Source organism: Callithrix jacchus, chromosome 8 (genome assembly GCF_049354715.1).
Source record: "Callithrix jacchus isolate 240 chromosome 8, calJac240_pri, whole genome shotgun sequence".
Classification (NCBI taxonomy): Eukaryota; Metazoa; Chordata; class Mammalia; order Primates; family Cebidae; genus Callithrix; species Callithrix jacchus.
The window spans coordinates 79,006,980-79,020,087 of NC_133509.1; the positions used below are offsets into that span (position 1 = coordinate 79,006,980).

The 13,108-nt window shown below is 34.9% G+C and overlaps 1 long non-coding RNA gene across 1 annotated transcript in view; it reads left to right on the forward strand.

Annotated features, from left to right (window-relative positions):
* The first annotated feature begins 3,890 nt into the window (after positions 1–3,890).
* LOC118144929 (uncharacterized) overlaps positions 3,891–13,108 on the forward strand; it is a 47,411-nt gene continuing 38,193 nt past the window's right edge. The window contains exon 1 of the long non-coding RNA XR_004729876.2: positions 3,891–4,047. This is a non-coding gene — a long non-coding RNA (uncharacterized LOC118144929). The remainder of the gene's footprint in view (positions 4,048–13,108) is intronic.

A 13,108-nucleotide genomic window follows, 5' to 3' on the forward strand; every position in this document is an offset into this window, starting at 1 on the left:
TCCTGTCTCCATTTTCCTATATTTTTTGTATCTTGTGGAATGTTCTATTTTATTAATTACTTACAAATCTAATATAAAAGTTAGCTCTTCCAAAAGCCCTCACCTGATTAACCCTTTCATATAGTTCTTTTAAACTCTTAGCTCGCAGACACCAGGACAGTTTCCTTATAAAACAAAAAGAATATAGGATTTCATGTTAGAAATGCATTAGGATATATGGTCTAAAAGCATAATTGCCTTAAGGCAGTTTATCAGTACCCTTCAGGGTTTGTTTCTACAGCATGAAACTAATAACAGAGAATAATTTTTAACAGCATATACAGACAAACATTTTTCATCCTTAAATTTTTGTGTGCATGAAGAGCATTTCTTGAGATCAGAGCATTTTGCACTATACCAACGTTCACACTATGAAGATAAAATGTACAAGTAATTCCTGCTTATTTATCATAATATCTTTATGGAAATTATTTTGTGAATAAGATTTTCAAAAGAGAATCAAAATTGCTCACTGAAAGACTAGCGTACCAATAATGAACCTGACAAAGACCCCAGCATCAAAAGAGTCAGATATAATTAACAGTACTTTGAAGACACAGTAAGAAATTCAAATATTTTTAACAATTAAAATTTAAAAAAACAATTAAAATAAAATTTTAATTTAAATGATAAAATATAATTCTTGTTCTATAAAATTATTTATAATCTCTAAATAATACACTAATCATCAAGGATTCTAAATGACATGGAAAATATTTTTTGCGAAGCTGACTCTACTCTGCTGGATATAATAATATTTGATAGTTATTTTCCAAGAAATCTGGGGGGTGTCTCCCATCCAGGGACCACCCCTAAGCCTTTCGTGTGGCAACACATTCCTTCTAGGCAGAATAGTAAAAGTCCCTTAATTTGAACTCTGTTCTGAGATCTATAACCTGTAGGTCAGAAGGTGAAATGCAAGGATGCAAAGCCAAATATTGTTCTTTCCAAATAGAAAACAATACAGACTCCTATTTCCACCTGGGCGCACCACATTCTACCTTGTAGCTGTGCAAATGTAAATAAGATTTTTAAACCCTAAACTCCTTTTCATAGCTACAAACTAAAAACAATTATACTGAAAAGTAACTAAATGTCAAAAATTAAATGATATAAGGCGCATAATGTGTTTTAGCAAGTACCAAGTATATAGAGTATATGTTCAGTAAAGTCACTAGTACAATATCATTATCATCACATAGGGTATACTCCCCCATTGCCATATTGCAGATTATCTAATACATGCAGTGCATTCCTACCTCACACCTAAGAGAACAATTAAGGGCTCTCCTCAATGCTAGGGATATGATATAATAGACCCACACTGGTCTCAAGAGACAAAAGGCCTGGTGAGCTAATAGCAGAAGGAATGCTGACACTCATAAATTTTGACAGCTATTTGTCATATGAATTGACAGAAAACGTCCTTTAGTTACTGAGGAGTAATTTAAGCTATGGTATCACTGGCCAGCCACTATAATTACAGTTAGATATCCTGACTAAGATTTTTTTATGGCCTAATGATCAATTAATTATTTCTGCATGGGAAATTTTCCAAACTACAATAGTTTCAAAGATGCTCTAAGGGTAGAAACTATGAGGATTTAGTCTTTAATTTGTTCAAGTGCTGGAGCCAATGCAAAAATGAGTCTAGTTTTAGGAATGTTTTAATTTGCCTTTGGTTGGAACTATAGGGTGCTATCTCTTCAATACAGAGTCTTAGTTAAACTCCTTTATTTTAATAAAAGTATGAAAACCTTATCCTGCACTCAGCAAATATTTGAGACTAATAAACCTTTCCTCCATCACTAACATATAATAACTAAACTGAAAGATTTTGCCAGAATTTATCAGGGTTGCTGCACCTTCAGAAGCCCTTTTAGAGCATGGCCTCCTGCATGTATGGTACAATTCTGCCCATCTTGTTCCATTTATCCAATCAATCAATTCAGACTATATTGTCTAGGCCTTCTCAGACAATAAAAGAATCACTTTTTTAAAATTGTCCTTTTGTTTAATGATGTATCCTATATGGAAAAATGCTAATTGCTATAAGAAATTGCTGTAAGAAAATCATTTTGCTCACTGTTGCATTCTGTCTCCCTTGCAACAACTATGGGGGAAACTTCCCTTAGACTGCAAGGCCACAACCTCCCCTCAACCTGATATATTTTATCACTGGGACAATTTGAATCTTGCAATGTTTCCTAATTTCTTTCTTGGTTTTGGCTCATTAGGAAACTCAGAATTGATTTGGTGTCCCACCTTCAGACACCGTGAGAATTGTATAGCCTGTATCTCTAGTTCTCTCTCATAGTCTATTTTATTATTCTTCCTTATTTTCCTTTCACCTTGTCTTTATTTTTTTCAGTCATTATGGTTTATGCTCTATACTTTTGCTTGTCTCTTTAGAACTTAGGAGAGGTATTTGTAGGAGTGTCATGATGTTTCTAAAAAAAGGAACAAAGGCTATCCAGTGAAATGTTTCCCAGATTCTCATAGATATTTGCCAATGAACCTCTTCTAAGAGTCCAGAACTGTTGACCCCAATTCCTGCACCAATTATTACCAAGCTAAATATTTCACTTGTATACCTGGAATTATATTGCAAACGAGTCCCTAGGTTCTCTCATGGTATGTATAGTCTACAAACTTTTTCTTGATCATTATTTTTACCATCAAGCCCTTGGCTCTCCTATCAGGCTACCACTGGGTGGCATTTTGCCTTGAATGGACAGATCACCTAAATCAAAAATGTCATTACCTACCTTATTTCAACCATCTGAACATTTTTGTTGCTTGGCTAGTACCAGCCTGATTTCAAGTAGCTATGAAAGTGTTAGCATAGATAACCTAATACACACCTGGTCTTGCCACAGACATTATGCACTGTGCATTGAACTGCCCTATCCCTTGTGACAAATGACTTATAAAAGCCAATTAATTTTCCCAGCATCTATCTTATCTGATTCCTGCTTTATCCTTCTACACAGGAATCAAATCCCTGCACGCCTGGCACTTAAAACCTCTACCACCACCAAAATTCAGAAACATGAAATTAACCACCCAAGAGTTCCATTCAGAGATTATAACTGATATTTAAAAATACTCTAAAGTTTCCTTATATCAACACTAGACAGAGATTGGATTCCTGAACTGAATAGAAAGATGACCTTTGTTAGAAAACTGAAAACAAAATGTAAAAAGCAACACAGCAGAAATGGATTGCTCCTATATATTCATATCTATGAAATGTATATATGTTTCCATATGTGGTATAAATACAGTTATAGTTTTAAGGGCATGCCCTGATGTCAACAGTGAAGAAAAAGAAGAGTAAGTTCGTAATGCTTCTTTTAATGAGTTTCCAAACTCATTAGCTAACTGTTGAGTAAGGTATAATGCCACAATTCTGGCAGAACTGTCTATTTTATATAAAATTTTTAATATTTCCCTACAAAGAGCCACGTTCAGACAACATATTGATGTAATAAAAGTGTCTAATAGAAATAGGAGTGCTTTTTAAAGATATTACTAATCCATGAAAATTACTCCACATTTCATTTTCAGCCATAAAGCATACTTACACATACTTATGCAACACTAACTGTGGAATTTAACCCACCAGGTTCCAATTGTTTACAGCAAGATACACAGGAAAGGACCAGAAACAAAATCTAGTCCAACCTTTTAAGATAATTCTTAAATTGTGGTCTACAGACCACTTGTTTAAGAGTTACCTAGGAAGTCTCCTTAGTGTGAAAATTCATGGGACATGCTCAGAATTCTAGAATTAGAATTTCTGGGGTTGGAACTCTGGAATCTGATTTCTTTATAAGTTTCCTTGATTCTTAAGTGCAGTTAAGTTTAAGAATCACAGCACATGGAGAAGGCAAGTGAAATAAAAGACAGCCTGACTTGTAGTGAGATTCCTTGTAATAGGCACTGAATAGTACCCAAGGAGTGCAACAAGTTACTGCTGTACAAGCAGGCAGTTGGCAAGATGAGGTAAGGTTTGGATTCAAAGCTTCACTATATGCCACCTATGTGAATTACAAGTCTTTTCTTTGAACTCAGTGACTTCATTTCTGCATTTTTAAAACATGAATAATAATCTAATTTAGGGATGGTTGTAAGGATTAAACAATTTAACATATATAAAGCACTTAGAGCAGTGAGGGAGAACATCACATAGGAAAGAATCATTCTAAAATGACTAAGTCATTACCTGTCAATACTACACTGCTAGAGGTAAATAACCATGATTATCCATATTCTGGACTGTTTAAGCAAAACTATGAGATCAAGTTCATCTTCACGCTTTCTCCTTCCTTTTGAATATCTTCCATTCTTAGTATAAAGATCTGCCCTTCCTAACCCACATGTTATGTTTGTTCTCACCCATCCACGATGGTGATTGTTACAGTTTGACTCCACTGGAAATTATCTGTTGTATATTACATCATCTCATGACTTAGTGTTTCAGTAATGGATCTAAAATGATGTTCTACATTTTTAGAAGGACCATTACCAGGTATATACATCTAACTGAGGTTTGAGGAAACTAATCCTTTCACTCATAGTTTTCTTTTTTTATTTTTCTTTTTTGAAGGTAGAACAAAAATTTTATTTTTATTATTCTTAATTGATCTAACAAATAACTGCCCATCATGATAACAGCCACAATAGCATTCAATTATATAAAATATATGTATATATATTATGTATAAAAGAAATGAATGACAGCAATAATACAAGAAAAGAAGGAAGAATTGGGAAACTTGTTATTATAAGGTACTCACATACCTGTGGACAAGTATTGTGTTATTTCTTTTTTTTTAATTATACTTTAAATTCTGGGGTACATGTGCAGATTTTGCAGGATTGTTACATAGGTATACACATGCCATGGTGGTCTGATGCCTCCAGTGCCCCTGTCACCTACATTACGTATTTCTCCTAATGTTACCCCTCTCCAATCTCCCCACCCTTGAAATCCCTCCCCTAGTCCCCCACCCCACAACCCTAGTTTTCTAATGAAATAAAAAATGTAATGGTGAAGAGTACAGGAAGGTGAAAAAGATATTTCAGAGAAGGCATATCTCTTAGCAAGCATCCATGAACCAGGTGTTCCATACCTGCAAACAAAACATTGCAAAGAACAGCACACCAGGAGAAAAGCTACTTATGCCAGATTAATTTTACCATGAAGAATTTATCTTTTATCAGCTCTTCCACTCTTATTCAACTCAGGGATTAAGCATACTTTTGCCTTTCCTCCTTAATTTCACTCCTTCACTATGAGTACATGATATTAAGAGTTATCAAGTAACATATTTCACCTTCCTGCTCTGCAACCTTAAAAGCTACCTGTGCTTCTCCCAGCTATTCCACTTTACCTTGAACCTCAGGGTAAAACATCTTCTTCCTCATTTTGAAAATTGTTGTTTCGTCTACGGCCACACCACCCTGAATGTGCTTGATCTCATCTGAAAGTTATTGTTTCCATTTGGACTCCAAGTCCGATATATTTTGATCTAACATGGAGCTTTTTAAATTTAGTTTCTTCTCTCTCTTCCTTGTCTTCAGATGACTCCTTCCCCTTGTGCTATGTTCAATCTTAAAAATTCCCTTGATTTTTCACCCATTCATACCTTCTTTCCCACAGCTTTCCTTACCTTCTATCAGATTTTCAAATTCCCAACACGGTTTTTGTTTTTATCCTTCTAAACACACACACACACACACACACACACACACACACACACACACACCATGACACTTAAACTTGATAGGCAATGGCCACCACTGATTTCCACATTGCCAAACCCAATTGACATTTGACTCTGTTAACTAGTCTTTCCTTCTAAAAACATTGTCCTTTCTTGATTTCTGTAACATCATCCTAAAATAGATTTATTCTCCATCGTTTGACTAGATCTTTGGACTCTGCTCATTCCTAAAATGTTTGTGCCCATTTGTCTTTGTACCTTACGATTCTTCCTTAATGTTTAAAGTCAGTCTCATAAATTTACATGTATAAGTGTATGACTCCCAAATCAGCACCTCTAGCAACTGATACTTCTGAACTCCACAACCAAATATCTAGTAATCCACTGTAATTTCTACCTTGATATCTCTTTTCCTGTGGGTCATATCTTGATAAAAGAAATTATCTATGTAATCACTCATGCCAGAAATCGGTGAATCATTTTTGAGTCCTCATAATTCACTACTTCTCATATCTCTTCAGCACTAGGTCTTGTCAACACAAAGCCATTACACTAGGTTTTGTCAGTACAAAATCAGTATGAAGCACTCTCTAGTAAATTGCCTTTCCTCCATCTGCATGTGCTATCACTGCCTTTATACAAAGCACATTATCTCTTCACTTAGGACAGACAAGTTAAAAATAATTTTAAGGTAACACGATAACTTTCATACAACTCTAACACATGTCATAGATTTTATTTAATTAATTAATGAGCGAGCCAGTAAGATGTTACAATTAGTTTAAAGGAGAAGTTGAAGTACCACACTTACATAGGTTAATAAGGGATGCTGAGACGAATTTACCAATATATTCAAACTTGGCTTCTTCCACAGTTGGAAGGAAAATTAATTTTCCATTCTCCAGACAATTCATTTGCACATCTATGGACAAGAGTCATTTGCATTGACATGATCTGCAATTTATAGAATTTTAAATAGCTCAAAGACAATGAAAAACGCAAACCCCATAGAATCAAAACTCAGAAAGGTGAGCTCTGTGCTCTAGACAACACACATTTTGATTGAAGACACCTAGTAAAGTTTTTGGTCTGTTTCAAAGTCTTTCACAATTTTTTCTGAAAGACTTTCTCATCATTTGGAAAACTAATGTCTAATAATATCTCTCCCCAGTTAAAAATTCCTCATTGTCTCCCTACCAACACAAAATAATATCCAGCGTAGCTGTAACTGGCCATTCTGATCTCCTGCCTCACCACCCCACCCCACCTCACCCCAATTTATACCAGTCAGAGACATAACAAAATGCTCATTCTTTCCCTAATACACTTTGCTGCTTTATACTCATTATATTTCACATACCAGATTTTTCCTGGAATGTTCTTTTGTCCAACTAATAAAGCCTCATTATTGTCTCTTTTTTTAAATTTTTAAATTTTTATTTTTATGAGTATATAGTAGGTGTATATATTTGTGGAGTACATGAGATGCTTTGATACAGGTATGCTGCCAGGTAAGGTGGCTCACACCTGTGATTCCAGCACTTTGGGAGGACGAGGCAGGTGGATCACCTGAGGTCAGGCATTTGAGACCAGCCTGCCCATCATTGTGAACCCTGTCTCTACTAAAAATACAAAAAAAAATTAGCCAGGTATAATGGCAGGTGCCTATAATCCCAGCTACTCAGGAGGCTGAGGCAGGAGAAACGCTTGAACCCAGGAGGTGGAGGTTGCAGTGAAACCAAGATCACGCCATTGACTCCAGCCGGGGAAACAAGAGCAAAACTCCATCTTAAAAAAATTTTTTTAATTTAAAAAATAAAAAATACAGGAAGGCAATGTGAAATAAGCACCTCATGGAGAATGGGGTATCCATCCCCTCAAGCATTTATTCTTTGTATTACAAACAATTCAGTTAAACCCTTTTAGTTTATTTTAAAATATACAATTAAATAGTCATTCACTATAGTCACTCTTCTTTCTAACTATTTTTGTACCCATTAACCATCCCCACCTCTCCCCCAAGTCCCCACTCCCCTGCCTAGCTCCTGGTAACCATCTTTCTACTCTAGGCTCATGTGTTCAATTGTTTTGACTTTTAGATCCCACATGAGAATACGTGAAAATATGTGATGTTTGTCTTTTGGACTGGCTGATTTCACTTAGCATAATGATCTCCAGTTCCATCTGTGTTGTTGCATATGACAGGATCTCGTTCTTTTTTATGAATGAATGGTACTTTATTGTGTATAAATACCACATTTTCTTTATCCATTCATTTGCTGATGGACACTTAGATTGTCTCCAAATGATGGTGATTGTGAACAGTGCTTCAACAAACATGGGGGTATAGATATCTCTTCAATATACTCATTTCCTTTCTTTTGGGTATATACCTAGCAGTGGGATTGCTGGATCACATGGTAGCTCAATTTTTAGTTTTTTGAGGAACCTCCAAACTGTTCTCCATAGTGGTTACACTAATTTGTATTTCCACAAAAAGTGTACATAGGTTCCCCTTTCTTCACATCTCACCACCATTTGTTATTGCCTGACTTTTAGCTATCAGCCATTTTAGCTGGGTTGAGAGGTTATCTCATTGCAATTTTGATTTGCATGTCTCTGATGATCAATTATGTGGGGTACCTTTTCACATGCCTGTTTGCCATTTGTGTTTTGAGAAATATGTATTCATATCTTCTGCCCATTTTTAAAAGAAGATTATTAATTGTTTTTCTATTGAGTTGTTTGAGCCCTTTGTATATTTTGGCTATTAGTTCTTTGTCAAATGGGGTCAAATAGGTAGTTTTCAAACATTTCCTCCCGTCCTGTGGTTTGTCTTCTCACTTTGTCGATTGTTTTTATTACTATGCAGAAGGTTTTTAACTTGATGTGACCCCTTTTGTCCATTTTTGCTTTGGTTGTCTTTGCTGGTGTGATATTAGTAGTAATTTAATAGTTTGAGGTCTTAGATTTAAGTCTTTAATCCATTTTTATTTGATTTTTGCATTTGGTGAGAGATAGGAGTCTAGTTTAATTCTTTCGCATATGGATATCCACTTTTCCCAGTAACATTTATTGAAGAGACTGTCTATTCTCCAGTGTATGTTCTTGATACCTTTGTCAACAATATGTTTACTATAGGTGTGTGGATTTTTGTTTCTTTGTTCTCTCTTCTGTTTCATTCTGGTCTATATGTATGTTTTTATACCAGTACCATGCTGTTTTGGATATTACAGCTCTGTAGTATAATTAAAGTCAGGTAATGTGAATCCTCTGGTTTTGTTCTTTCAACTTAAGATAGTTTTAGCTAGTCTGGATCTGTTGTGATTCCACATAAATTTTAGAATTTTTTTTCTATTTCTGTGAAGAATATCATTGGAATTTTGATAGGGAATAGATCAGTAGATTGTTTTGGGTGGTGTGGACATTTTAACAATATTAATTATTTCCATTCATAAACATGGAATATCTTTCCATTTCATGGTGTCCTCTTCAATCTGACTATTTACAAAGCCAAATTCAGAGGCCATATTTTTCAGGAAGACTCCATTTCCTGATAACGCAAATTATTTGTTTTCATATCTTACTTTTCTAACAGACTGAGAGCTGCCTAAAGACAAAGATGGAAAAGGTTTACTGGATGGTGATTAACAGCAGAGACTCTAGAATCAGGTGTGGAGATTCAAATTCTGAATCCATCACCTTCTAGTTGAGTGGCAAGGGCAAGTTACTTAATCTCAGTTTGCCTAAATTTCTTCCCCGGCAAGTGAAAGCGTCATTGTTTAGAATACTGGTTTGAATTAGAATAACTGTTTGAATCTCTTTCACTCTTTATAATCACTCTCCTCCAAGGCAAAATGCTTATCTTCTTTCCCTCAATTTCTTGATCTGTAAAACACAGTTGATAATACTGCCTCACAAATTTGCTGAGGGTTACAAAGACACAATATATGTAAAGCAGTGTGGTGATTAATCTTAGATGTCAACTTGGCCAGCCCATAGTACCTAGACATTTTGTCAAACACCAGTCTACCTGTTACTATACAGTCTATCTTTGGATGAAATTAACATTTAAATCAGTACCCTGTTAGTGAAAGCAGATTACCCTCCATGGCATGAGTGGCCACATCCAATCAATTCAAGACCATAAGAGCAAAAGATTTAATCCCTCTGCTTTCCCCACAGAAGAAAAGAAATAAGAAATGCAAGTACATTTTATTTTATTTTTGTTTTATTATAGATTCCAGGGGTACATGTGCAGGTTTTTTACATATTACATAATGCTGGAGTTGGGGTTTCTAATGAACTCATACCCCAAATAGTGAACATTGTAACCGATAGGTACTTTTTCAACACCTCATGCCCCTCTCATCTCCCTTTATGGATTCCCCAGTGTCTATTATTTCCATGTTTATGTCCATGCATACCCACTGTTTAGCTCCCCCTAATAAATGAGAACATGTGGTATCTGATTTTGTTTCTGAGTAAAAAAAAAAAATTGGCTCCAGCTCCATCCATATTGCTGTGAAGGACATGAATTGAATAAAAAGACATAAATATAAATGAAGGATATGATTTTATTTTTGGTGCCCATGCAGTATTCCATGGTGTATATACACCACATTCTCCTCATCCAGTCCATCATTGATGGATATTTAAGTTGATTCCTTGTCTTTGCTATTGTGAACAGCCCTGTAATAAATATGCAAGTGCAGGTGTCTTTTTACAAAATAATTTATTTTTCTTTGGGTATGTATCCAGTAGTGGATTTCTGGGTCAAATGGCAGTTCTAGTTTTAGTTCTTTGAGAAACTTCCATACTGCTTTACACAGGGACTGAACTAACTTACATTCCCTCCAAAAGTGTGTTAGTATTCTCTTTCCTCCACATCCTCTCCAATATCTGTTTATTTTTACTTTTCAGTAATAGCCATTCTGACTGATGTGAGATGGTATCTTATTATTTTAATTTGCATTTATCCAATAATTAGTGATTTTTTTCATACGTTTGTTGACCACTTATATGTCTTTTTTGAGAAGTATTTGTTCATGTACTTTGCCCATTTTGTAATATTATTTGTTTTGTTCTTATTTTGTTTATGTTCATTATAGCCTCTGGATATTAGTTCTTTGTTAGATGCAGAATTTGCAAATATATTCTCCCATTCTGTAGGTTGTTTACTCTGTCAATTGTTTATTTTCCTGACAGAAGCTCTTTAGTTTAATTAAGCCTCATTTGTTATTTTTGTTTTTGTTGCATTTGCTTTTGAGGCCTTAGTCATAAATTCTTTGCCTAGGACACTGTGTAGAATTTTTCCTAGGTTTTATTCTAGGATTTTTATAGTTTCAGGTCTTACATTTAAGTCCTTAATTCATGCCGAGTTATGTTTTGTATATAGTGAAAGGTAGGGATTTCATTTTGATCTTCTGCTTATGGCTGGTCACTTTTCCCAGCACTGTTTATTGGAAAAAGTGTCCTTTCCCTATTGTTTATTTTTTGTCAATTTTGTCAAAGATCAGTTGGTTCTAACCATATGGCTTTACTTCTGGGTTCTGTATCCTGTTACATTGAACTATGTGTCTATTTTCGTATCAATATCATGTTGCTTTGGTTACTATGGCCTTGTAGTATATATACTTGGAAGTCAGATAATGTGATGCCTCCAGTTTTATTATTTTTGCCTGATTGCTTTGTGCATTCAGGCTATTTTTCAGTTCCATAGGAATTTTAGAAGTGTTTTTTCTAATCTGTCAAAAATGATATTGGTAATTTGACAGGAATTGTATGGAATCTATAGATTGCTTTGGGCAGTACGGTTCACTCCCTATCTATGAACATGGGAGGTTTTTCCAATTATTTTTATCATCTATGATGTCTTTCAACTGTGCTTTGTAGTTCTTCTTGTAGAGGTCTTTCACCTCCTCAGTTAGGTGTATTCCAATGTAGATCTGCCAATTTCTTCTTCTAGCCATGCCTCTCTGTTGTGCAGGAGAATGTAGTTCTTTTTGGATGTTTGGTCTCAGCATTGGTAACCTCCATGTTTTATACCTCCTTATATTAATATCAATTATTCCCAATCCCTACACTATCTCCTCTTAATTTAAGTTCTTCACCATTTGTAGACACTCGCTCCCTAAAAAGAACTCTCATGTTCTCTACCTCACTGGTATAGTGGTTCTGAAATCTGAATGAATCTGAGAATCACCTAGAAACATGTGTTAAAAATAAAATTTCCTGAGTTTTATGTCTGGAGATTCTATATTTTTAATAAGTACTCAACATAATTCCAATAGATCTTATCGTAGAACTAGAATTTTAAAACCACTTTTAAAAGAAAGGTTCTACTCTGACTACTTTTTCATTTTATCACTGATATTGTAGGCTATATATTTATTTCTGCTCTTTTTTCTTATGGGTGATAGACAAGTAAACTTCAGATAAGTTCTGCAATTTGAGTTACAGAGCCCAAGTTTTCTGCTTTTTAAATTATAATACATTTGTCTTCAGGAGCCCAAACACATTTTTCTCTGAAACTTTTCTATGTTGAAACAACTGCAGGACACTGTAAAGGCATCAAAGAAAACCAGCTAAAAATCTGCATGACAACTCTTGACTGTTGTTTCTTTTTGATTAAATGTATTTGAAATCATTTAGAAAAACGTAACTAATTACACAGCAGAAGGTATTTTAACTAATATCTTAATTGTTTACGCCTAGTGTTCTCCTTTTGCCAGTGGCAGCACTCAGTGAAGCCTGCTTTATCTGGGTAAGCTATTTCTTAAAGAGCATATGTCATTTCACATATGCTTGCAGAATTAGATGTTTCAGAGAGACCCAGGTCACATGTCACCAGGAAGGTTTTCCACAGTATTATTTATGATTTTTCATACTTAGGGACCATTGTGATGTGAAGATTTATTTTTTTAACTTAATACAGAAAAGCTATCTGCCCATTAAACTTTTTTTGTGAATGTCTTAAAACTATCCAAGTCACTCAATAACTACTAGAACTGATATGCCAGGAAATTTTTAATAATTTTAACTACAAACTGCACAAGAAGATAGCAATCAGTTTATGTGGGATAGAAGAGGAGGACAATGGTCTTGGAAAGTGAAATAAATTTGGTCTGACAAGTAATAGACCAAGTTTATTTTTGTGTAAACTTTAGGGCCAAGTGTTAGAATATAGCCACAAGTGATTCTCTAAGTCACAGTAACTTTAGATTCAGAGGGAATGTGCTGTAATACTGATGTAAACTAGGATAATCACCCTAATGCTAAGAGTCAATGGAGGCATAGAAACATATCCTTAGCTGTTAAGTAGTCAGTAATATTGT